The following is a 24,311-nucleotide window of genomic DNA, read 5'->3' as shown; positions in this document are numbered from 1 at the left end:
CCTATTTGAGGGCGGATGAACCCGACATATCCTATTCGAGGGCGGACGAACCCGACATATCCTATTCGAGGGCGGACGAACCCGACATATCCTATTCGAGGGCGGACGAACCCGACATATCCTATTCGAGGGCGGACGAACCCGACATATCCTATTCGAGGGCGGACGAACCCGACATATCCTATTCGAGGGCGGACGAACCCGACATATCCTATTCGAGGGCGGACGAACCCGACATATCCTATTCGAGGGCGGACGAACCCGACATATCCTATTCGAAGGCGGATGAACCCGACATATCCTATTCGAGGGCGGATGAACCCGACATATCCTATTCGAGGGCGGATGAACCCGACATATCCTATTCGAGGGCGGATGAACCCGACATATCCTATTCGAGGGCGGATGAACCCGACATATCCTATTCGAGGGCGGATGAACCCGACATATCCTATTCGAGGGCGGATGAACCCGACATATCCTATTCGAGGGCGGATGAACCCGACATATCCTATTCGAGGGCGGATGAACCCGACATATCCTATTCGAGGGCGGATGAACCCGACATATCCTATTCGAGGGCGGACGAACCCGACATATCCTATTCGATGGCGGAGGAACCCAACATATCCTATTCGAGGGCGGATGAACCCAAAATATCCTATTCGAGGGCGGATGAACCCAACATATCCTATTCGAGGGCGGATGAACCCGACATATCCTATTCGAGGGCGGATGAACCCGACATATCCTATTCGAGGGAGGATGAACCCGACATATCCTATTCGAGGGCGGATGAACCCGACATATCCTATTCGAGGGCGGATGAACCCAACATATCCTATTCGAGGGCGGATGAACTCTAAAATATCCTATTCGAGGGTGGATGAACCCAAAATATCCTATTCGAGGGCGGATGAACCCGACATATCCTCAAAAGTTGAAAATGTCTTACCTCAAAACTTGTTGGGGATAACACTGTTGGGGAATTATTTACTTACCTGTTGGGGATAAAATGTTATCAGCTGGGGATAACGCTGTCGAGGATAACACTGCTGGGGGATTCTGATTCCTTCAGAACTAGTGCTTCACTCTTCGGAAGGCTGTTGGGAATGATGCTGGCCTCTTGCTTTTTCTGAGCTCAAGTTTCATCCCTTTGCTGGGGAACAACTTCCTCCATTGAAACTTATTATGTTGGGGGCAACACTGGTTCTGGCATTATCTTTATTCTTCCCCCAATGGGTACCTGACTTCCAGAAAATTTTCAAATGGAAGGAAAATTTTCTGCCCCAATTTGATAATATCCCTTGTGGCATGCATTTCTGGCATCAATGCCATTTCCTTTACCTATTTCAAATCAAACAAAACGCGGTGGTTGGTTGTGATACTCCTACTGGGATGGCTTTTTCCTTTCTCCTTCCCTGCTCTGTGCTCCAAAACTTGTTGGGGATGATATTATTTGCTGGGGATAATCCTTTTCTGCTGGGGATATCCCTCTTCTTTTGTGGCATAGTTCGGAAACTGGCATTTCCCCGACCTTTTAGTCTCGTATGAATTTCCCCAAATCATGCTCACTGCTCTCCTTGCTTTGTCCACGGGCCTCGGCCTTGAGGTTTTAATAACCTTTGATTTTGGCAAGGATATCCCTCTTGACATTCGTCAATCCTTTTGTCAATTCCCTTTTGCTGGGGATATCTTTCTTGACATTGGCCTCGCGCTTGTTCCTTGCTGACTATACCACTTGGATGTACTAGCCAGATCTCATCTTGCATAATTGTAAAGCTGATGGCATATTTTGAAGTCAATTCCCACTGGTTCTGACCAAACAGACTCTACTGGGGAACTTTTCCATGAAAGGAGAAAGATAAAAAAAAGGGAACCGAATAAAAGACAAAGGAAAAAGATGACTCTTTAACAAAAGAAACTATAAATAAAAGCATATCAAACGCCGATACCGACTCTAATAATCATGACATGCACATGTGGCCTATCCTCTGCCATCAATCATCTTTCAATCTTCACTTGGAGATTCCCCATCTGATTTTTAATCTTATTCGACTTGTAGTGCCCGAAGGGTTTTCACTATCAAGCCTCTCTCATTTTGGTTTTTCTCTCAGCTTTCATCGCCTTATGGTGTCCGTGAAGATTTTCACCGATAAGACTCTCTCATTTGTATCACTTTCTAGCTGGGGATTTGGAGTGTTGCCGGTATGACTCTTTACTAGGGATTCCTTTGGTTATCCACTCCTTCAACTCACGATCCTCACTCCATAGGGGATCAATGTCTTTTATGCAGGGGGATCAGAGTCTCTTCTGCATGGAGATCAGAGTCTTTTCTGCATGGGGATCAGAGTCTTTTCTGCATGGGGATCAGAACGTTATGTTCTGATAAAACTCTCTCATTTGTCTGACTTGGCGTCTTTTGAAGACTGATCAGAAGGTCTTTCTTTGGACCGTAGTGTGGGATTTTGGATAGGCTAGAAAGGAAGGGTATTAAAGGCTCAAAAATGCATCGATTTTGGGTTATTAACTACAACCTTCGGAACTAGATTTATTTACAACAAACGCAACCTTTGCCCCAATTTCTTGCTTGGGGATACTTTAATTGATTTTTTTTCTCATTTTTCAAAACTATGACCGAGCCGTGAAGCACCTACGTATCCTCTTTGAGGAATCAGGTCAAACGTAGTTCCCAATTCCTCCGTTTTCTTCTGACTTTCTTTTTTTTTTTAATCATTTTTCTCTTCTTTTCTTTTTTCCCTCTTTTTTTTTTTTTTTTATTTTGTTGTTGTTGTTTTTTTCTTTTGTTTCTCTGCCATGCTTGCATTTTGTAGTCATTGCTACTGATTCCGAACGAGGGGTATGAAAGAAAATAAATAAGGCTCAAAAGGGGTAACGAAGAAAAAAGTGTTTAGGTAGCAGAACAAAATGCCTTCGTCATTCCAGTCTTCAAAACATGCCAAATGCAAACAACACAACAAAGATTTGTAGCCTCTTCTGATGGTGCTGGACTTGACAATAATATTCAACATCTGCTTGTTCATTTGTCACTTCTAAAGCACCGTTGGGCGACACTCTCACTCTCATTATCATGAAAGGTGAATAATCCGGTTTTCTTTATGTTTTACTTGCCCCAGTTCCATATGACTCGAGCTCTGAATAATCTCAAACCGTCCTTATTTCCTTTAACCGTTTTGATCACCTTTTCGGGGTTTTATGATTAACTTTTAAGATTAGGCCCAAACTGTGTGCGCATGTCATGTCACTAGAATCGGCGCTGAACAAAATGATAAAAGGACTAAACGAAAAGATGACTGGAAATAATAAAAGACCGGATTTTGCATTGGACTACCGGTGAAATGGTTAAAAAACAAAACAAACAGGAATAAAATCCTAAACAACCTGGACAAAATTTAAACAAACCGCTATGACAAAACGGAAAGATAAGCGGAAAGATATTGACACAAAACAATATCCGAATTACAATCCTAATAATCCGAACAACAGAAATGACAACAAAATAAGCCACCACAAGCTTCTCTCTTGCTAACCAAGGAACGGAGCGCCCTCCCACTTTATCAAAACTGGCATCTTAGCCACTGAGCTTCGCATCAGTATTGCCTAGACCATTACCAACTTTAATATCATCAACCTTAGTCAACAAGTCCCCAATAGGATTTGAGTGCTTCTGCTATCAGACCTGATCCCCGCAAAGTGTGCATCATGATGTGCGAGTAAAGGATTATGCGCGATGTTCTAGGCGTCATTGTCCGGCTTACCACAAACCAACCACCTTCTTTCTTTGTGATTCAAAACGAAACAGGTTAAAATGGACTCAGTCGGTCCCCATTATTAACAACATCTTTTCTTTTTTCTTTTTTCTTTTTTCTTTTTTTTCTTTCTTTTTTCTTTCTTTTTTCGATTTTTTTTTTCTTTTCTCTTTTTTTCATTTTTCTCTCTTTTTTTTCATTTTTCTGTTTTTTCATTTATTTTTTTTGTTGTGGTCGAATCTTATGGAGATTACCTACGTATCATGACCCTGCATGAATCAGACCTTGCGTAGTTCGGACAAAATGAAAGGTAACAACAATGAGACATTTTTTCTTTATCAATTTTCATAATAAAACAAACTGGGTTTCAAAGGTTTAAAGATGACCTACAAACTCGAAAATCAAACAACCCATATATTCTAATCAAGAGATTTATAAACTCAAAAACAAAAGGCTAGCTCCCTTTGTCCTTTTGACAAATGCAACCCAACGGTTATTTTTTGCAAATGTGGCCCCTTCCAAATTTCACACGAATTTTGAGGCCGGAGAGGATTGTTTTATGACACTTTACAAACTTGTCCATTCTTTTATGAAAATAACCTTTCGACAACTGAAAGATACTCTAAGGCTATTTTGGCAAGAACGGTTTAAGACGCGGCCGAAGCTGGCTCGGCTTATTTTGACTAAAAATCGAAACGGTGTTCACCTGACCGCTGACTCTTTGTTTTTTTTTTGAAATTATAATAAAAACCTGGTGTTGCAAACACGACCCTTCAGCGTCTCGGGGACGAAGATTTTTTAAGGCTGTGCGGGTCAACTGGACAAAAATCATAAAAAATGATCCAATGTGGCTGTTTATACAAAGTCAGCCTTCCGGCGTCCCTTTAGGGAACATTCAACTATTTTTGACAAAAACAACATCACCCGACTTATTTATGACTCTTTTTATCATTTTTCAAAAATAGAAAACTCAATATTGCAAACACGGCCTTTCAACGCCTCAGGGACGAAGATTTTTAAGGCTGTGTAGGCCAATTGGACCAAATCCAAAACAATGACCCAAAAGGTGGATGTTTATGCAAAGTCAGCCTTCTGGCGTCCCTTTCAGGAACATTCAGCTATTTATGACAAAACAGCATCACCTGACTTATTTACGACTCTTTTTATCGTTTTCCAAAATAGAAAACTCAATATTGCAAACACGGCCTTTCAACGCCTCGGGGACGAAGATTTTTAAGGCGGTGTGGGTCAACTTGGACCAAATCTTAAAAAATGACCCAAGGTGGCTGTTTATGCAAGGTCAGCCTTCCAGCGTCCCTTTTGGGAACATTCGGCAATGTTTTGACAAAACAGCGTCACCCGACTTCTTTATGACAAAATTAAAATTTGACATGTTTTTTTTATTTTATTTTATTTATTTATTGGTTTTGGCTATTTTAGCAAAAGGTGGGGTTGGACCCGATGAGGATTGCCTACGTATCTCACATCCGGTGAGAATCAAACCCGCGTAGTTCGGGCAAATAAACTATTTTTGAGAAGACCCTTTTCCATTTTCTATTTTTTTTACAACAAACAAACAAACTATTATTTTTTCATTCATAACAAACAAATAAACTAACGTAAAACATAAAACATTCCTTCTTTTTCTTTTTTTCAAAATTTCGGCAGAGTTTCGACACTACTTGGACATTGTTTTTTTTTTCTAAAAAATAAGTAGTTATATCTCTACACTGTTATTTTCTCCTCTTTTCATGATTTTCTAATTTATGGGAAATGATGACAACATACAAAATCTTTTTGAATTTTCAATGCTCCTTTTTTATTTTTTATTTATTTATTATTATTTTCAAAATGTGGCATGGGAGACATAGAGATTTTCAAGACTTCTTGGATTCTACAAATGTTCCCCATGTGCTTGTCCCAAAATATGAAGCATGGGGGACATATGGAATTCCAGGACTTCTCGGATTCCACAACGTTCCCCATGTGCTTTTCCCAAAAATGAAGCATGGGGGGCATAGGGAATCCAAGACTTCTTGGGCTCCACAATTGTTCCCCATGCTTTTGATTAAAATAACACCATGCTTAAAAAAACGTGCAGCCTTCTTATTTAACATGATCAGCATGACCAGGTGTGTCATTTGTCCGCAACTATCATTGGTCCGCCAAATGACCTATTCACCCTTGAATAAATACAACATGTAGCACATAGGATGCCAAAAAATGGTCTATTATTTTCAGGTTGCTTGTCCTAGACGGACCCAACCCCTGTGTTAAGTCCCCTAAGTCAAATGCACATGATGCAAATAAGCGTTCCTACTAGGGATCCGGCATGATGTCACGTAATTCTATGTTCGAAAACCTGGGTCGGTGTTCTGGATAGTGTACCCGAGCGGACAACTCGAGTTGAGGAAGAAGCTCCTTTCCGGGAACCAAAAGGCCAGCCGGCTTAGAAACTTTCTGAGCCTCTTTTATTTAAGGTATGACACTAACAGAATAGGGAGTCTTAGCCAGTAAGCACATCCCCGGAGGTAAGAAGAGAAGGTTTCAACACAGTTTATATGTACAGTTCAAATAATATCAAAGCAGTAAAAGCAGCATTTAGTACATTAGGCTCAAACATGTAAAAATCAGATAAAGCCAAATATAACAATTTATCTAAGCTCGAATTTCTAACCCTGAACCAGTGGTTCTGGGTTAAGCTAGTCCCCAGCAGAGTCGCCAGAGCTGTCACACTTCCTTTTTCCGCGCGGGGGCGTAGGGAGTTTTTTCCAATTAAAGGACAATCGAAACGGGATTTGTTTGTTTATTTCAGAGTCGCCACTTGGGAGATTTAGGGTATCCCAAGTCACCAATTTTTAATCCCGAATCGAGGAAAAGAATGACTCCATATTACAGTCTGCGTACCAGAAATCCGGATAAGGAATTCTGTTAACCCGGGAGAAGGTGTTAGGCATTCCCGAATTCCGTGGTTCTAGCACGGTCGCTCAACTGTCATATTCGGCTTGATTATCTGATTTTATACAAATATGAACTTATGTGTAAAATTTAACTTTTAACCACTTTTATCATTTACTATTATTTTTATCAAGAATTGCAACATCGTGGAAATATATCTCGAACCACGTCACAATCAGTGTACCCGTGATTATTGACACATCTCGGCTCTGTTGAGATTTTGGATTTGGGTCACATAAATGTACACCCGAGTTAAGGAAAATAAAGTATTAAAGGGCGTGCCTAAAGTAACTAGCGTATTGTTATTTTGGGAAGGCCGTAAAATTCGCTAAGCGACCTGTCCCGAATTCTAAGTATTTTAATATATACATTTAGAGGGCCCCGCAGCTTGTGCATTTTTGTTTGTCGAGGCTCGTCTCCTTCATTATTTAATAAAAAAAAAAAACTTGCAACGTCATGGAAATGCATCTCAAACCACGTCACAATCAATGTGCCTGTGATTAGAGACACATTTGGACTCCGTTGAGATTGGGATTTGGGTCACATAAATGTGCACCCGAGTTTAAAATGTAACTTAATTAAATCGTGTCTAAAGAGTCTAACGCGTTATTATCTTTGAGGAAGGCAGTGAAATTCACCAAAACAGTCCATCCCAGATTCTAAGTATCGATTATGACCAATTATTGAGGGCCCCGTAATTTGTATTTTTATTTTGAGAGGTTCGTCTCATTTTTATTATATTAAAAAAAAAAAAACTTAAGGCAACCACGATTTTCCACTTTGCGGTGGCCATAGAATTTGCTAAAACGACACACCTCGGATTCTGATTTCAAAGGATTACTTCTACCAAAGGTTTAAGCCCATATTTACACAACTACTAAGAGCATTGCACTAGACTACATCTGTTGAGCAAAATCACGTAAAAATAAATCTATAACCTAACTGCAATGTTCCTTAATAATACAAACACTAGAAACAAAACTTAAACAAAACAAAAAAAAGAAAACTAAGCATAATTATGCATCTTTTGCCAGAATCTCACTCATATGCTCATATTAAAAAAACAAGTGAATAACCACATACATATGAGCAGGGAACAACTAAAAATCTACTGAATCAAACGAAGAAATGCGCCAAATAAAGCCTCAAACAAATCTGAAAGAAAAACTAACCGCGAGGCAGCGTTGTCCTTGAAACGCGATGAACCGTAGACGAACCTTGACACCTCGGACAATAACCTCGACGTACCGGACCTCGACAAACAAAGACGACCTCAACGAAAACGGAAAGCTCGGACCAAGACTATCAACGACCCGAGATGTGGGCTGCTGCTGATTGTTTTTCGACGCAGCAGACCGATACGAGGAGATGGAGCAGAAGGGGTTGTTGGGATGTGAGGAAGGAGCAGCAATGGCGAGTCACTTGGGCGGTGGTCGATGAAGGAAGTTTGGACAGGAGGTGGGTCGACGATGCAGCAGTGGTTGTTGGGGAAGCTGGACGGGATGGAGGGAGCTGGTGGGTGGGCGTTTGGACAGAAAAGATGAAGCAGTGGTTGTGGGTCGATGATGCAGCAGTGGTTCCGACGAAGAAGCAGCAGCTGCTGCTGCTTGATAGCAGCTGAGGCGTGGGGGGTCGTTTGCGGGTTCAGCTAGTGAGGAAGACGATGGGGGAGTTGGGCGATGCAGCAGCAGTTACTGCTGCTCGACGGGGAATGAATGGTCTTTGGCGACGCGACGCAGCAGCAGCAGTAGCGCTGCTCGCTGCTGGTTGACAGAGTGACGATGGGCAGCGAACTGTTTGATCGACGGGCTGCTTTGGTTCACTGCTGGGCGCGAAGAAGCGACGGGAAGGCTGGTTATGGTCGTTTGGACGTGAAAGAGGAGGAGGCAATGGGCTATGGCCTGAGGTTCCTCTCTTTGTTCAGTTCTTTCTTCATGAAGAAGAAGAACGTGAATAGTGCCCTCTCCTTTCTTGTTTCCAAGTTTTCTCCTTCCTCTCTTTCACGTTTCTCACCCCTCCCTCTTTCCAAAATTTTTTGCTTTTTTTAAAATTCTTTTCACCCCCCCCCTTTTTTGCGTTTTCTCTCTTTTTTTTGTAGTTCTTTTTTCATCCGTTCCTTTTTCACGGTCCCCCCCCCCTTTTTTCCAATTTCCTTTTGTTTTTTTAATCCAATCCCCCTGCCCGTTTCCTTCTTTTCTAATTCCCAACTCCCCCTGTCCCTTTCCTTTCTTAAAGAATTCTTTGCTTTTAAAATTCTTTCCTCCATTCTTTTTGTCTTTTTCCTCCCCCCTTTTCACGTTATGTCCCCTCTTTTTTCCAAATTTTCAGCCTTTGTGCAAAGAACATGGACCCCACGTGTGTAGGGGTCCAAGACATGTGTCCCCTATGCGTGGTGGGGTTCGGATTATTATGGGTTAGATCCGAAAATTATGCCTAAAAACGGGTAGTTTAAACCCAAATATTATTCTTTGCCCAGACCCGAGAATAAAACACGATGTTATTCAATTAATCCTATGTAAGCAAAATAACTACCGAAATAACACTAATTATTTAAAACAAAACTATTTCTTCTTTTTCTTTTTTTCTTAGTATTTTTTTCAAGACTAAAATAGCTACAAAGCATAAATAAAACTATTTTTGTCATTTTCGTTTTTATATAAAGATAAAATATAAAGTACTATTTTTTTGTATTTTTCAAAATTAAAAGAAATACATAAACTAAAATGTTTTTATAAATATATTTTTTGTAATTTTTCCTTTTGCGACGAAATAAAGTAAAATATTCAAAATTAGCTAAAATAGCTATATTAGATCTAAATTAAAAATTCGCGCCAAAAAATGAAAATTCCCGGGGAGGGTCAAAAATCACACGTCTACACCGATCACACTCCTAAGTCACAAATCATCCCCCGAAGCTAATCGAATCGTCGGAATCCACATCCGAGCCTTCTAACTCATAGGTCAACATCCGGTTGACTTTTCCAAAACAAGCCTTCCTTAAAGAGACTAAGTGTCTCATTTCCTTCCAAAAATCAACCCAATTCAACTTGTTCACACAAGACACTGATAATGAAGCATAACGAAACAGGAAATGGGGGAAACGGAGCGGTTCTCATGAGACGACGGGTTGGGTCGTCACATGGCTAGCACGAAATTGGAAGATTTTTAGAAATACAAATGTAAATACAAGTTTTGTAGTAGCACAGATTCGAAAGGAGATAAGAGAAAGGATAGGATTAGTACAACATTCAAAAAAATCTAGTAGATGTTATAGTTTGATTCAAAAGTTATGTAATTAGTTTGAGGTTTTCTTGATAGTTTGAGGTCTAGATGCTCATAGAACCCCTCCTGGAAGGTGGCTATGGTAGTAAATGCTCCTGAGTTGTATAAAGGTTGTTGTTAATGATATTTCACAGGTTATTACCCCAAAAAATATCAAACTTCTAGTTTTTTATTTCAGACCTCCATCCAAAAAGAATAATGCAATTTAGAGCCTAATGTGATGACCCGCCATGTCATCATGCCACATAGGCGCCATTTGGCATATATTAATGTCATGTGGAAGCTTACATAAGAATAAGGCTAGCATTTGTCAGAAGATTCTATAGAGGTATGGACATTTCCTTAGGAAAAACCTAGATCCTTATGGATTTGCTAGGAAAGTCCTTGGAATCTTCTAGGCTTGTAGAGAATTCTAGAAAAAGCCCTTATCTTGTAAATATCAAGGACTTGTGTAATAATTAATATTTACACACTAGCCCCTAGGAGACTAGTATATAAAGGGGGTCATTCATTTGTAATTCATCAAGCAAACAATTCAAGTTCTCTCTAATACAAAGCTTCCTTGAACAATTCTCTTGTGTTCTTTCTACCATTCTCTTAGCGATCTTAAAGGTAGTAAGGCTGACTTGGTATAGCAAGAACGTGAGCAATTTGTGCAAGATCGTGAGCGAGTTGTCAAGTGCCGCACGTGTACTTAGTTAACAACTAAGGACGTGACAATGTGGTATCAGAGCGAAGGTTTCAACTAAGGGAATGGCGAACGACGGAGAAATTAACGTTGCCAACACCCAAGACAACATCATCCAGGATGTTGCTGGCAAGAGCGGCCGTAGCAAAAAGAGGAATGCCACCAACAAGAGCCAGGAGGTGTCACCTGAGGTTGTGTCAAACGAAGGGCTTACATCCCAAGAACCATCTGCCACTGAGGCGAGCGAGGATGAAGTGGAGGTCCTTCCAGAGGACGTCTCGCTTGGTAAAGAGTGGGTGATGAAGATGAACGGGGGGATGGATGCCGTGGAGATATTTGGCCAACGCTTGGGGAAGGTGGAAGGCACCCTTAATGTTCTTGAGGGGCACACTCTTAAAGAGATTGAGAGTATCCGAAATGACTTGGAGGGACGTACACAGACTGAGATGGAACTAAGGCAAACCATCACTGCCTTAGAGTGCAGACTCATGGAGGCTTTGAGTACTATCGATGCTATGAAGGCAAAGATAGAGTCACTCGAGGAGCATGTCAATGCTGGCATGACCGAGGTAGCCAGTAATGTTGTGGTGACGAGGGAGGCCAAAATCGAGGCTCCTAAACCCCCAATGTTAAAGGTGTTCATGATGCACAAGAAGTGGAAAATTTCCTTTGGCACTTGGAGAACTACTTCAGGCACGACAAAGTGAGGGACGACGAGGCCAAGATCAAAACTACGGTATTGTACCTCTTAGAGACTGCCATGCTATGGTCGAGAAGGAAGATGGACAACATGGATAAAGGTTTAGGTACTATTAGCACATGGGATCAGTTCAAAGCGGAGTTCAAGCGATAGTTCTTTCCAAACAATGTCTTGTACGAGGCAAGGCGCAAGCTTAGGGAATTGAAGCAAACAGGGAGCATACGTAACTATGTCAAGGAGTTCACTACCATTATGCTTCAAATCCCCAACCTGACCAATGATGACTTGTTGTTCCACTTCATGGACGGGTTGCAAAATTGGTCTAAGCAGGAGTTGCAACGCCGACAAGTCACTAATATAGACCAAGCCATAGTGGAGGCCGAATCATTGATGGACTTCAGGCATGACAAGCATGACAAAGGTAATGGCAAGGAGTCAAAGGTTAACAATGTCAAAGGTGGGGGAGACCGTGGCAAAGGCAAGGAGATACAACAACAATACTCCAAGACTCAAGATTTCAAAAAGTCGAGTGGCCGTCAGGGCTATGCCGAGAAGAAGGCACAGGTCGAGAAGAAGGGATGCTATATATGCGGAGGGCCACATGGCTTCAGGAATTGTCCTGACCTCAAGAGCCTCAGTGCCATGGTACTTGAGCGGAAGGAGCAGCCACAAGGAGAGAGTCCGGGAACCGCACAATTGGGTATGATCGGATTATGTGGTGTTGTCACGAAGCAAGCTATCCAACCTACCGAGAATGGCAATCAGTACGTGGATCTCACCATCAACAACAAGCCCGCTCGTGCAATGGTGGACACTGGAGCAACTCATAATTTCGTGATTGAGGCTGCCACAAAGAGACTGGAATTGAAGCTTGCTCCAACCAACTCTCGCGTCAAGACCGTGAATGCCGAGATATAGAATGCTCGTGGGGTAGCTAATGGAGTTGGTGTCAAATTGGGAACTTGGAAAGGTATGACAAACTTTACCGTAACCGCTATGGATATCTTTTGACATCATACTGGGGCAAGAGTTCTTTAGACATTGTCATACTTTAATCGACCCCTACCTCCAACGTCTCTTGGTTATGGAGCGAGAAGGAGCTTGCATGGTACCTACAATGACTATGCCACACGGACAGATCCAAGCACAACTCTCAGCTATGCAGGTTGTCAAGGGGATCAAGAAGGGGGAGCCCACATTCGTGGCAACCATTGCAAGTCTAGAGGAAGACAAGAATTTTCAAGAGACAGTGTAGCCTTGCATAGAGAAGTTTCTTGAGGAGAACAAAGATGTCATGCCCGAGGAGTTTCCTAAGCACTTGCCGCCTAGGCGAGAGGTGGATCACAAGATTGAGTTGGAGCCAGGGGCTAAACCACCCGCATTTGCCCCATATCGTATGGAACCGCCCGAGCTGGAGGAGCTCAAGAAACAATTGAAAGAGTTGTTGGATGTTGGTCACATTCGCCCATCAAAGGCACCTTTCGGCGCACCAGTATTTTTCCAGAAGAAGAAGGATGGATCGCTACGTTTGTGCATAGACTACCGAGCACTTAATAAGGTCACCATGAAGAATAAGTACCCAATCCCGCTCATTGCTGACTTGTTCGATAGACTTGGGCAAGCCAAGTACTTTACCAAGGTGGATCTTCGAAAGGGCTACTACCAGGTTCGCATTGCGGAAGGGGATGAGCCAAAGACAACATGTGTGACGAGATATGGAGCCTTTGAGTGGTTGGTGATGCCCTTCGGCTTAACCAATGCACCGGCCACATTTTGCACCCTTATGAACAAGATCTTCCATCCCTACCTTGATCAGGTCGTGGTAGTCTACATAGACGACATAGTCATCTACAGCAACACCTTGAGGGAGAACATGGAGCACTTAAGGAAGGTTTTCCAAGTCTTGCGAGAGAACGAGCTATACATCAAGAGGGAGAAATGTGAGTTCGCGCAATCAAAGGTGCACTTCTTGGGCTATGTCATTAGCAATGGCGAGCTACGCATGGACGATGCTAAGGTACGTGCTATCCAGGAGTGGGAGGCACCCATAAAGGTAACTGAGTTGAGATCCTTCCTTGGCCTTGTTAACTACTATCGCCGGTTCATCAGTGGATACTCAGCAAAGGCCGCACCATTGACTGAGTTGCTAAAGAAGAACAAGCCATGGGTTTGGACGGAGCATTGTCAAAAGGCATTTGAAGGCCTTAAGACAGCTGTAATAGAGGAGCCAGTCTTGGCGTTACCTGACTTTGCCAAGACTTTTGAGGTGCACACAGATGCCTCAGACTTTGCCATTAGAGGTGTCCTGATGCAGGATAAGCATCCCATAGCATTTGAGAGCCACAAGTTAAATGAGACGGAGCGGCGTTACACGGTACAAGAGAAGGAAATGACTGCCATTGTGCATTGCCTTCGTACATGGAGACATTATCTGCTCGGGTCGAGGTTCGTGGTCAAGACTGATAATGTGGCTACTAGCTACTTTCAAACACAGAAGAAGCTCACACCAAAGCAGGCTAGGTGGCAGGATTTCTTAGCCGAGTTTGATTATGCGCTAGAGTATAAGCCGAGAAAAGGTAATGTTGTAGCCGATGCCTTAAGCCGGAAAATCGAGCTTGCTGCAATCACTTCAGTGAGATGGGATATTCGGGAGGCTATAAAAGAAGGCATGCAGCATGATCCAACAGCCAGACAACTTATCGAGTTAACTAACAAAGGCAAGACGAGACGATTTTGGATAGAAAACGGCCTACTACTTACCACAGGTTGGCGGGTCTACGTTCCTAAGTTTGGAGACATTAGACGACAAATCATAAAGGAGAGTCATGACACAATGTGGGCTGGTCATCCAGGTCAACATCGCACTAGGGCCTTGGTTGAGTCAGTCTACTATTGGCCACGCATGCGAGATGACATAGAGTGCAGACTTGTCTTGTCTGTCAACAGGACAAGATTGAACAACAACAACCCGGAGGACTTTTGGAGCCACTACTAGTTGCAGAGCGTCCATGGGAGAGCGTGACTATGGACTTTATCACTTGCCTGCCGAAGTCTGATAGTTATGGTACTATTATGGTGGTCGTGGATAGATTTTCCAAATATGCCACCTTCATGCCCGCCTTACCGGGTTGCACAGCTAAGGAAGCCACCAAGCTATTCTTTAAGAACGTGGTAAAGTATTGGGGCTTACCAATGCATATCATCAGTGATCGAGACCCCCGCTTCACTAGGAACTTTTGGAGAGAGTTGTTCGACATACTTGGCACGGAACTGCACTTTTCTACTAGTTTCCACCCACAGACGGATGGACAAACGGAACGAGTCAATGTCTTACTAGAATGCTACTTGAAGCATTATGTAGGCACGCATCAGAAAGACTGGGCAAAGCTCCTAGACATCGCCCAATTCTCTTATAACTTGCGGCGGAGTGAGTCCACTGGGCGGACACCATTTGAGCTAGCAACAGGCCAACAACCACAAACTCCACATTCATTACCAGCCGCATTCGAGGGAAAGAGTTTGGGAGCTTATCATATGGCTAAAGGATGGGAGGAGCAGCTCGACATTGCTAAGTCCTACTTGGATAAGGCAGCTAAGAAGATGAAGTTTGCGGACCGTAAGCGGCATCCCACATACTATGGAGTTGGGGACATGGTCATGGTGAAGTTTAACCCAAGACAGTTCAAGGCACTACGGGGCATGCATCAGAATTTGATTCGCAAGTATGAGGGGCCATTTAAGATCGTCGTCAAGGTAGGCAAGATCTCATACAAGCTTGACATGTCATCGTATCTTAAGATCTGCCCTGTCTTCCATGTCATCATGCTTAAACCATATCATAAAGATAAGGATGATCCGAGTAGGGGCCAATCAAGTCGGGCGCCAATAACTATCACCGCCTCGCATGATCGGGAGATTGAGGCTATCATAGATTACCAGGCCAAGCGAAAACAAGGGCAAAAAGCCACCGCTATGTTCCTTGTCCATTGGAAAGGGCAATCACCGGAGGAGGACACGTGGGAACGATATGAAGACTTGTGGCAATTCAAAGATAAGATCCGAGAGTTTATGCAGCAGCAGTGCGCCGCGGTCGTCGCAATATTGGGTGGGGGAGAGTGTGATGACCCGCCATGTCATCATGCCACATAGGCGCCATTTGGCATATATTAATGTCATGTGGAAGCTTACATAAGAATAAGGCTAGCATTTGTGAGAAGATTCTAGAGAGGTATGGACATTTCCTTAGGAAAAACCTAGATCCTTATGGATTTGCTAGGAAAGTCCTTGGAATCTTCTAGGCTTGTAGAGAATTCTAGAAAAAGACCTTATCTTGTAAATATCAAGGACTTGTGTAATAATTAATATTTGCACACTAGCCCCTAGGAGACTAGTATATAAAGGGGGTCATTCATTTGTAATTCATCAAGCAAACAATTCAAGTTCTCTCTAATACAAAGCTTCCTTGAACAATTCTCTTGTGTTCTTTCTACCATTTTCTTAGCGATCTTAAAGGTAGTAAGGCTGACTTGGCATAGCAAGAACGTGAGCAATTTGTGCAAGATCGTGAGCGAGTTGTCAAGTGCCGCACGTGTACTTAGTTAACAACTAAGGACGTGACATTAATGATCAAAATGTTTTATATTTCAATGTTACCTTATTGAATTTCTAAATTTATGCATGTTTTAAAAATTATATTAAAAAGGTACTACAAAATGCTACGTCTAGTTTTTCAATTAATGAAATCTTAAAAAAGCGTAGTTTAATGCAACTATAATGTTGTCACTTAAGGAGTTTAATAGTAATATTTCTATTAGTTATATATATGACTTATTAATACCATATATACGTCGATTACATTTACATTTCTTTCCACTCAAATGCTAAAGATTCTACTTAATGTAACAATCACCATAGATGCAGTCATACAACCTCGCGTTGTAGGATAGACACATCTCTCCGCCATTTGTATTCAAAGGTTTCGAATTTGAGCCTTTTCCTCTTTTAATAAGCTACACACAGTGCAAATTCAAATTAGTCGGAACCACAGTACGCGTAACATCGGATGGAAAACAAAAAAATCATTATAAATGCTAAAATAATTCAAAAGGACTGATGTTCTCAAAGTTGTATTTAAGATTTACAAGCATGTTTCTGTTTCGCTTGAAAAAAACACCGGATGGGAAACAAAGAGAAATCACCATATTTAAGGTTTACAATCCTGTCTGTTTCGCCCAAAAATGAGCAAGAGATACATCAGCAATATTAACAAATCAACTATAATGGGGTGAGGGCAGTAAGTACGCAACCTTGCCCTACCTTGTGCAGGTAGAGAGGGATTTAAAATACCTAAAATGGAAAAGAAAACTTTGCGACGTTCTTTTACATTGTAGTGCATTAAACAAACTAAGGATGTTACAACTAGAACAATTTTCATTATATCTCCAATGAGTTTAGCACGTCGATAACCACTCATGGATGGAAATTATATAGAGCAAAGACGAATCCAAGATTCAAATTTAATGGGTTCAACATTTAAGTTCTTATGGCTGGACCCATTACACTTTTGAATCTAATGGTTCAAAAATCAAACTCTTTTGAAATCTTTGTGATTTTTCACAAAAGATCTATACTTTGTGTCGAAAATGTTGGATTCAGTAGAACCTGTTGGTTGTATGTTCCATCCGCCACCGATGCAGAGGGTTGTGAACGTTTTCGGCTCTCGTTTCAAGAGATTTGAGCTCCATTCTCTAGATTTATGGCCTCATTTATGTTCTTAGCCAATTCTGCAGCTGTTCCAATGTAAGTATGAGGTGTTAAGTTCAAGAGAGTTGTCTTCGCATCAGCCGGTATGTCCAATTTTTGTATGAATTCTCTACAAATTTCTTTGGTCACTGTTCTTCCTCGGGTTAACGCCTTCAGTTTCTCATACGGCTCTGGCACACCATACCTTCGCATTACCTAAACACCAAACAAAAATAGAACAAATAAACTTTCTAAAATTCTTCATGTTTTATTAAGCCAGGAACATGGGAGGGGCTCGAGAAAATTTCTTGAAACATATCCTAGCAAACACTATCAGCATTACTACTACAATATGTTTCATCGATCATACGGGGAAACTCAAGTTTAGAATCTAGAATTATTGCATACACAGCAGGTTGACTAACACTAACAATAAGATCAGATAAAGCAAAAGCTGCATACCGTTTGTATTGGTTCGGCAAGAACCTCCCAATATTTATCTAAATCTTCAGTCAGAGCAGCTTCATTCACCTAGATTAAAAACCGATAAATCAGAACAAATTAATAAATTGATAATTCAAGATGAGTACGCGGACGTGTGGAATACAGTACGGTAACTTCTCCAATATCTGTATCCACATTTTATTCAATACAACAACAACAAACCCAGTGAAATCCCACAAGTGAGATATGAGGAGGGTAGTATGTACGCAGACCTTACCCCTACCTTGGTGAGGTAGAGAGGTTGTTTCCAAAAGACCTCGGCTCGAGAGGATGTCCACATTTTACTCAATGTCGTGAAAAAATGGGAGATGTACATTTTATAGCACTTGGCAGTCTAAGCGTCTCGAGATATTCAGGAAAGGATACGACGTGCAATTTCAACTTGTACTGCTTACCTGAAGCTTCTTGAATCCCCTGTAATGCACTTCAGTTAGCAAGAAGAGAATGTCCTAGTCCTACTCCCATGTTTCTCAGAACAGTTGAATCTGTCAAATCCCGCTGCAAAATGACAAAATTAGGATCACAGAAAAATTACGAACACAATAGATGGAACTGAAACAATCAGAATAGCAACATAACCCACAAACCATCATGCTCAAAATTTGTCTTGTCTTTGCTACTCTTAAGTGTTGCGGAAGCCAAATGTATATAGTGTGAATAAGTCACAACTACTATACCAAAAATTATGACAGCCACCAAAAAATAAATAAGACAATAAAACAACAATAAAGGGAACACCAGAATTTACGAGGTTCGGCTAATTTTGCCTACTCCTCGGACACAACCAATATTTTATTTCACTCCAAAAATACAAGTGAAATAATACTAAAAAGAGAAGATACAAATGCCTTAAACAGATGAGAAGGCAAATGAGAGGTGTGTTTCAATCCTAAACATTAGGCCTTCTTTTATAGGGGAAAAATCCCCCCAAACTTAACTCCCAACCAATGTGGGACTTTGGCATTTTGCCAAACTTCAACAAATCTCCACCTTGGCAAAATTCCACATTTTCAATTCTCTCTCAATAACAAATTTTGGTTGTGTCTTCATCTTCAATCTTCAGTGTTCAACAATGTTGATCAAATCCAAACAATGTTGAAACTTGACCGCAGTCACCACCTTTGTCAGCATATCAGCAGGATTCTCTGTAGTATGAATTTTCTTCACCGTGACTCCACCTTCTTCTATGATTTCTCGTACGAAATGATACCGAACATCAATGTGCTTCGTCCTTGCATGATAAACTTGGTTCTTCGCTAATTGAATAGCACTTTGACTATCACAAAAAATTGTGATACCTTTTTGTTCAACACCAAGCTCCTTTAGCAATCCTTGAAGCCAAATTGCCTCTTTCACAGCATCTGTAATAGCCATGTACTCTGCCTCTGTTGTAGACAAAGCAACTGTTGACTGCAAAGTAGACTTCCAACTAACTGGTGCCTTTGCAAAAGTAAACACATAACCAGTAGTTGATCTTCGTTTGTCCATATCACCCGCAAAATCTGAGTCACAATATCCAACTACAAACTGATTGTCTTCCTGCTCAAAAACTAACCCGACATCTACAGTATTATGAATATACCGTAGAATCCACTTCACAGCTTGCCAATGCTCCTTCCCTGGATTGTGCATATATCTGCTAATAACTCCAACAGCTTGTGAAATGTCAGGCCTTGTGCAAACCATTGCATACATCAAGCTACCAACAGCATTTGCGTATGGTACCTTTGACATATACTCTCGTTCAGCTTCATCCATTGGCGACATAGTAGTACTTAGCTTAAAATGGGAAGCAAGTGGAGTACTAACTGGCTTAGTCTTGTCATCTATGCCAAAACGTTGAAGTACTCTCTTCAAATATTCCTTTTGAGATAAACAGAGTTTCTTTGAACGTCTATCTCTAATTATCTCCATGCCAAGAATTTTCTTTGCCTCACCCAAATCCTTCATCTCGAACTCCTTCTTCAGTTGAATCTTCAACTTATCAATTTCTTCCGAATTCTTGGAAGCTATCAACATATCATCAACATATAGGAGAAGATATACAAAGGAACCATCTTTAAGCTTGTGCAAATACACACAATGATCGTATTTGCTTCTCTTGTACCCTTGCCGCAACATAAACTCGTCAAATCGCTTGTACCATTGTCTAGAAGATTGTTTCAATCCGTACAACGATTTTTCAAGTTTGCACACCATATTTTCTTTTCCAGCAACTTTGAATCCTTCTGGCTGAGTCATGTAGATTTCCTCCTCCAAGTTTCCATGTAAAAACGCAGTTTTTACATCCATCTGAACTAGTTCCAAATCCAATTGTGCTACCAAAGCCAACATAATTCTAATGGAGGAATGTTTTACAACTGGAGAAAACACTTCATTGTAATCAATTCCCTCCTTTTGAGCATATCCTTTGGCCACCAATCTTGCTTTGTAGCGAACATCTACTTGGTTAGGAAATCCTTCCTTCTTTGCAAATACCCATTTGCACCCAATTGCTTTCTTTCCCTTCGGGAGATTGGCCAATCTCCATGTATGATTCTGATGAAGGGACTGTATTTCATCATTCATGGCAATCCTCCACTTATCTTCTTCTGAACTTTGGACAGCGTCTTTATAAGTAGTAGGAACATCATCAGCTACAATTGAGGTTGCACAAGCAACCGTCTCTATGAGACGAACAGGTTTCGTTATTGTTCTTTTTGGCCTGCTGGTTGCTATTGATTCAAGTTGTTGTTGAGATTCCTGAGTTGGAATCTCCTCTACTGGCTCTCCTTCCAGAGGGTAATCTTCATTTGTTTCCTCCTCTGCTTCTTGTGTAGGAAAAATAAATTTTCCCTCAAACTCCACCTGCTTAGAAGCACCTTCATTTTGTTTGGTATCTTCTGTTACCTTATTTACCATAGCAAATTCATCAAAGGTAACATCTCTGCTGAATATTACTTTCTTTGTCATAGGGCACCATAAGCGATATCCTTTGACTCCAGAAGTAATTCCCATAAAAATAGCCTTCTTTGCCCTTGGATCCAATTTTGACTCCGTCACATGATAATATGCAGTTGAGCCAAACACGTGCAAAGAGTTATAATCTACAGCAGGTTTTCCGTACCATTTTTCAAATGGTGTTTTGCCATCAATAGCAGCAGATGGTAGACGATTAATGAGGTGACATGCATATGTAATTGCCTCAGCCCAAAATTCTTTGCCCAAGCCAGCATTGGACAACATACACCGTACCTTCTCCAGCAAGGTCCGGTTCATACGTTCTGCCACTCCATTCTGTTGTGGTGTATGTCTAACAGTGAAGTGTCGGACGATGCCATCATTTTCACAGACCTTATTGAAATGATCATTTTTGTATTCACCTCCATTGTCTGTGCGAATACACTTGATCCTCCTGCCTGTTTGATTCTCCACCATCGTCTTCCATTTGAGAAAAATTCTCAGCACTTCATCTTTGTTTTTCATTGTATACACCCACACTCTTCGAGAAAAATCATCAACAAAGGTTACAAAATAGTGCTTCCCACCCAATGAAGGTGTTTTGGAAGGACCCCAAACATCAGAGTGTACATAATCCAAAATGCCTTTAGTATTATGGATCGCTGTACCAAATTTAACCCTTGTCTGTTTCCCTTTGACACAATGCTCACAAAACTCCAAGTTGCAAGCCTTTACTCCTTTTAACAATCCTTGATCTGATAGAGTTTTCAAGGATTTTCCTCCAGCATGTCCCAAGCGCTCTGATACCAATTGTTGCGGAAGCCAAATGTATATAGTGTGAATAAGTCACAACTACTATACCAAAAATTATGACAGCCACCAAATAATAAATAAGACAATAAAACAACAATAAAGGGAACACCAGAATTTACGAGGTTCGGCTAATTTTGCCTACTCCTCGGACACAACCAATATTTTATTTCACTCCAAAAATACAAGTGAAATAATACTAAAGAGAGAAGATACAAATGCCTTAAACAGATGAGAAGGCAAATGAGAGGTGTGTTTCAATCCTAAACATTAGGCCTTCTTTTATAGGGGAAAAATCCCCCCCAAACTTAACTCCCAACCAATGTGGGACTTTGGCATTTTGCCAAACTTCAACAAATCTCCACCTTGGCAAAATTCCACATTTTCAATTCTCTCTCAATAACAAATTTTGGTTGTGTCTTCATCTTCAATCTTCAGTGTTCAACAATGTTGATCAAATCCAAACAATGTTGAAACTTGACCGCAGTCACCACCTTTGTCAGCATATCAGCAGGATTCTCTGTAGTATGAATTTTCTTCACCGTGACTCCACCTTCTTCTATGATTTCTCGTACGAAATGATACCGAACATCAATGTGCTTCGTCCTTGCATGATAAACTTGGTTCTTCGCTAATTGAATAGCACTTTGACTATCACAAAAAATTGTGATACCTTTTTGTTCAACACCAAGCTCCTTTAGCAATCCTTGAAGCCAAATTGCCTCTTTCACAGCATCTGTAATAGCCATGTACTCTGCCTCTGTTGTAGACAAAGCAACTGTTGACTGCAAAGTAGACTTCCAACTAACTGGTGCCTTTGCAAAAGTAAACACATAACCAGTAGTTGATCTTCGTTTGTCCATATCACCCGCAAAATCTGAGTCACAATATCCAACTACAGACTGATTGTCTTCCTGCTCAAAAACTAACCCGACATCTACAGTATTATGAATATACCGTAGAATCCACTTCACAGCTTGCCAATGCTCCTTCCCTGGATTGTGCATATATCTGCTAATAACTCCAACAGCTTGTGAAATGTCAGGCCTTGTGCAAACCATTGCATACATCAAGCTACCAACAACATTTGCGTATGGTACCTTTGACATATACTCTCGTTCAGCTTCATCCATTGGCGACATAGTAGTACTTAGCTTAAAATGGGAAGCAAGTGGAGTACTAACTGGCTTAGTCTTGTCATCTATGCCAAAACGTTGAAGTACTCTCTTCAAATATTCCTTTTGAGATAAACAGAGTTTCTTTGAACGTCTATCTCTAATTATCTCCATGCCAAGAATTTTCTTTGCCTCACCCAAATCCTTCATCTCGAACTCCTTCTCAATGTGTGGCCAGTTTACTTCAGGATATGCAGCTACATGTGCATTGTAATTTCCTACAGCACCAGCAAATTTCCCGAGCATCTCAATTTGAGAAATCTCCTTTCTTTCCCTGCTTAATTGATAAGCAAAAATTGCCATTTCCTTTCCAAGGGTTGTTGGTGAAGCTGGCTACAAGTTGCAAAAACAATGAGCAATGCTTTGAAAAAAGAAGTGTTCAAAAATTATTAAGAAGCGAACTACATTTTGCAGTCACTAAGCATATATATGAATGACCAAGGCCGGAGCTAGAAGTCTCGCTACGGGTTCGGCTGGACCCGGTAGCTTTTGTTCAAGTAGTGTTCAAAACCTATTCAAAGTACACCTAACTAGAGGATGTATGGGGCAAGAAAATTATACCTGCCCGTGGGTGCGAGAAAGCATGGGAACAGAAGAATATTGTGTGGCCATGTCACATATCGCTCTAATCAATTCATCCATGACCGGCAAAATGACCATGTTCAAAGCTCCTTTTAGCATCAATTGCATGGGAAAGATTGTTGATGTCCTCAGATGTACAAGCAAAGTGAAAAATCTCGAGCACCTACCACAGAAACAAGATAAATTCATAGTTAGTTACATCACATAAAAAATTTGGGTCGATAGTTTTCACATAAATCTCTTTAACTCTAGTTTCCTACTTAGATTGAAAGAAGATGAACGTGTAAAATACACCAGAGATTTATCCATACCATAACTATCTCTGGATGTGATCGACATCTTTGTTTCAAGAAGTATTCCACTGCTTTCACATCATGGTTCGTGACTCTCTCAATCTTCTTAACTTCCAAGGCGTCGTTCATACTAAATTCATCAATCAAGTCTTGCAAAAATGTCTGAGCTCCTTCGGAGAAGTTTGGAACTTCAGAGATTTCATGTATTTGAGACATTTTTAACAACCATTTAATCTGACAAAACAGAGACGTCAACGGATTAGTAGAACTTTGTATCTTTTTGAAAAATTCCAAACGCAAATGATCTTGAAATTAGACTTTAGTGACAGATGGTCAAGGGGGAAAAAGTAACAACCTCAACCAAAACGCGGAAACGAATTAAGCCAAACTCGCTCATAAAAGGAGCCAATTCTTTGACTTTACCCCAATAACGTCCATCCAATGGGCATAGAGCTGATAAACGTGAGAGTTCTAGATCTTGAGAATGATCGGAAGACATCCCTTTGACCTGAGAAGTTAAAAGGATACGATGTGAATAAATCATATAAGCAATAAGTTCAAGAAAAGAAAAGAACCATCTCTCCAGTAAACAACAACAACAACAACAACAACAACAAAGTGTAATCCCACAAGTGGGGTCTGGGGAGGGTAATATGTACGCAGACCTTACCTCTACCCCGAGGGGCAGAGAGGCTGTTTCCAGGAGACCCTCGGCTCAAAGAGGCAACAAGAGACACTATATTAGTACTATCAATAGACTCATAATAAAACAACATAAAATACCATAAAATCCATAACATAACATAAATACCATAAAATAACAAAGTAACAGCAATATAAGAGATATAGGAAATACGAGAAAGATGT

The 24,311-nt window shown here is 41.1% G+C and overlaps 1 long non-coding RNA gene across 1 annotated transcript; it reads right to left on the bottom strand.

Annotated features, from left to right (window-relative positions):
* Positions 1-16,562: 16,562 nt before the first annotated feature.
* On the bottom strand, positions 16,563-18,560 carry LOC104211152 (uncharacterized). Its single transcript, XR_707070.2, has 3 exons — positions 18,040-18,560; positions 17,603-17,671; positions 16,563-17,356 (listed from the first exon to the last, which is right to left on the bottom strand). It is a non-coding gene; the product is annotated as an uncharacterized lncRNA (long non-coding RNA).
* Between the last annotated feature and the right edge of the window lie 5,751 nt (positions 18,561-24,311).

This window comes from Nicotiana sylvestris, chromosome 3 (assembly GCF_000393655.2).
Source record: "Nicotiana sylvestris chromosome 3, ASM39365v2, whole genome shotgun sequence".
NCBI lineage: Eukaryota > Viridiplantae > Streptophyta > Magnoliopsida > Solanales > Solanaceae > Nicotiana > Nicotiana sylvestris.
The sequence above is the reverse complement of the archived record's forward strand: the minus strand, read 5'-3'. Positions and strand labels throughout refer to the sequence as shown.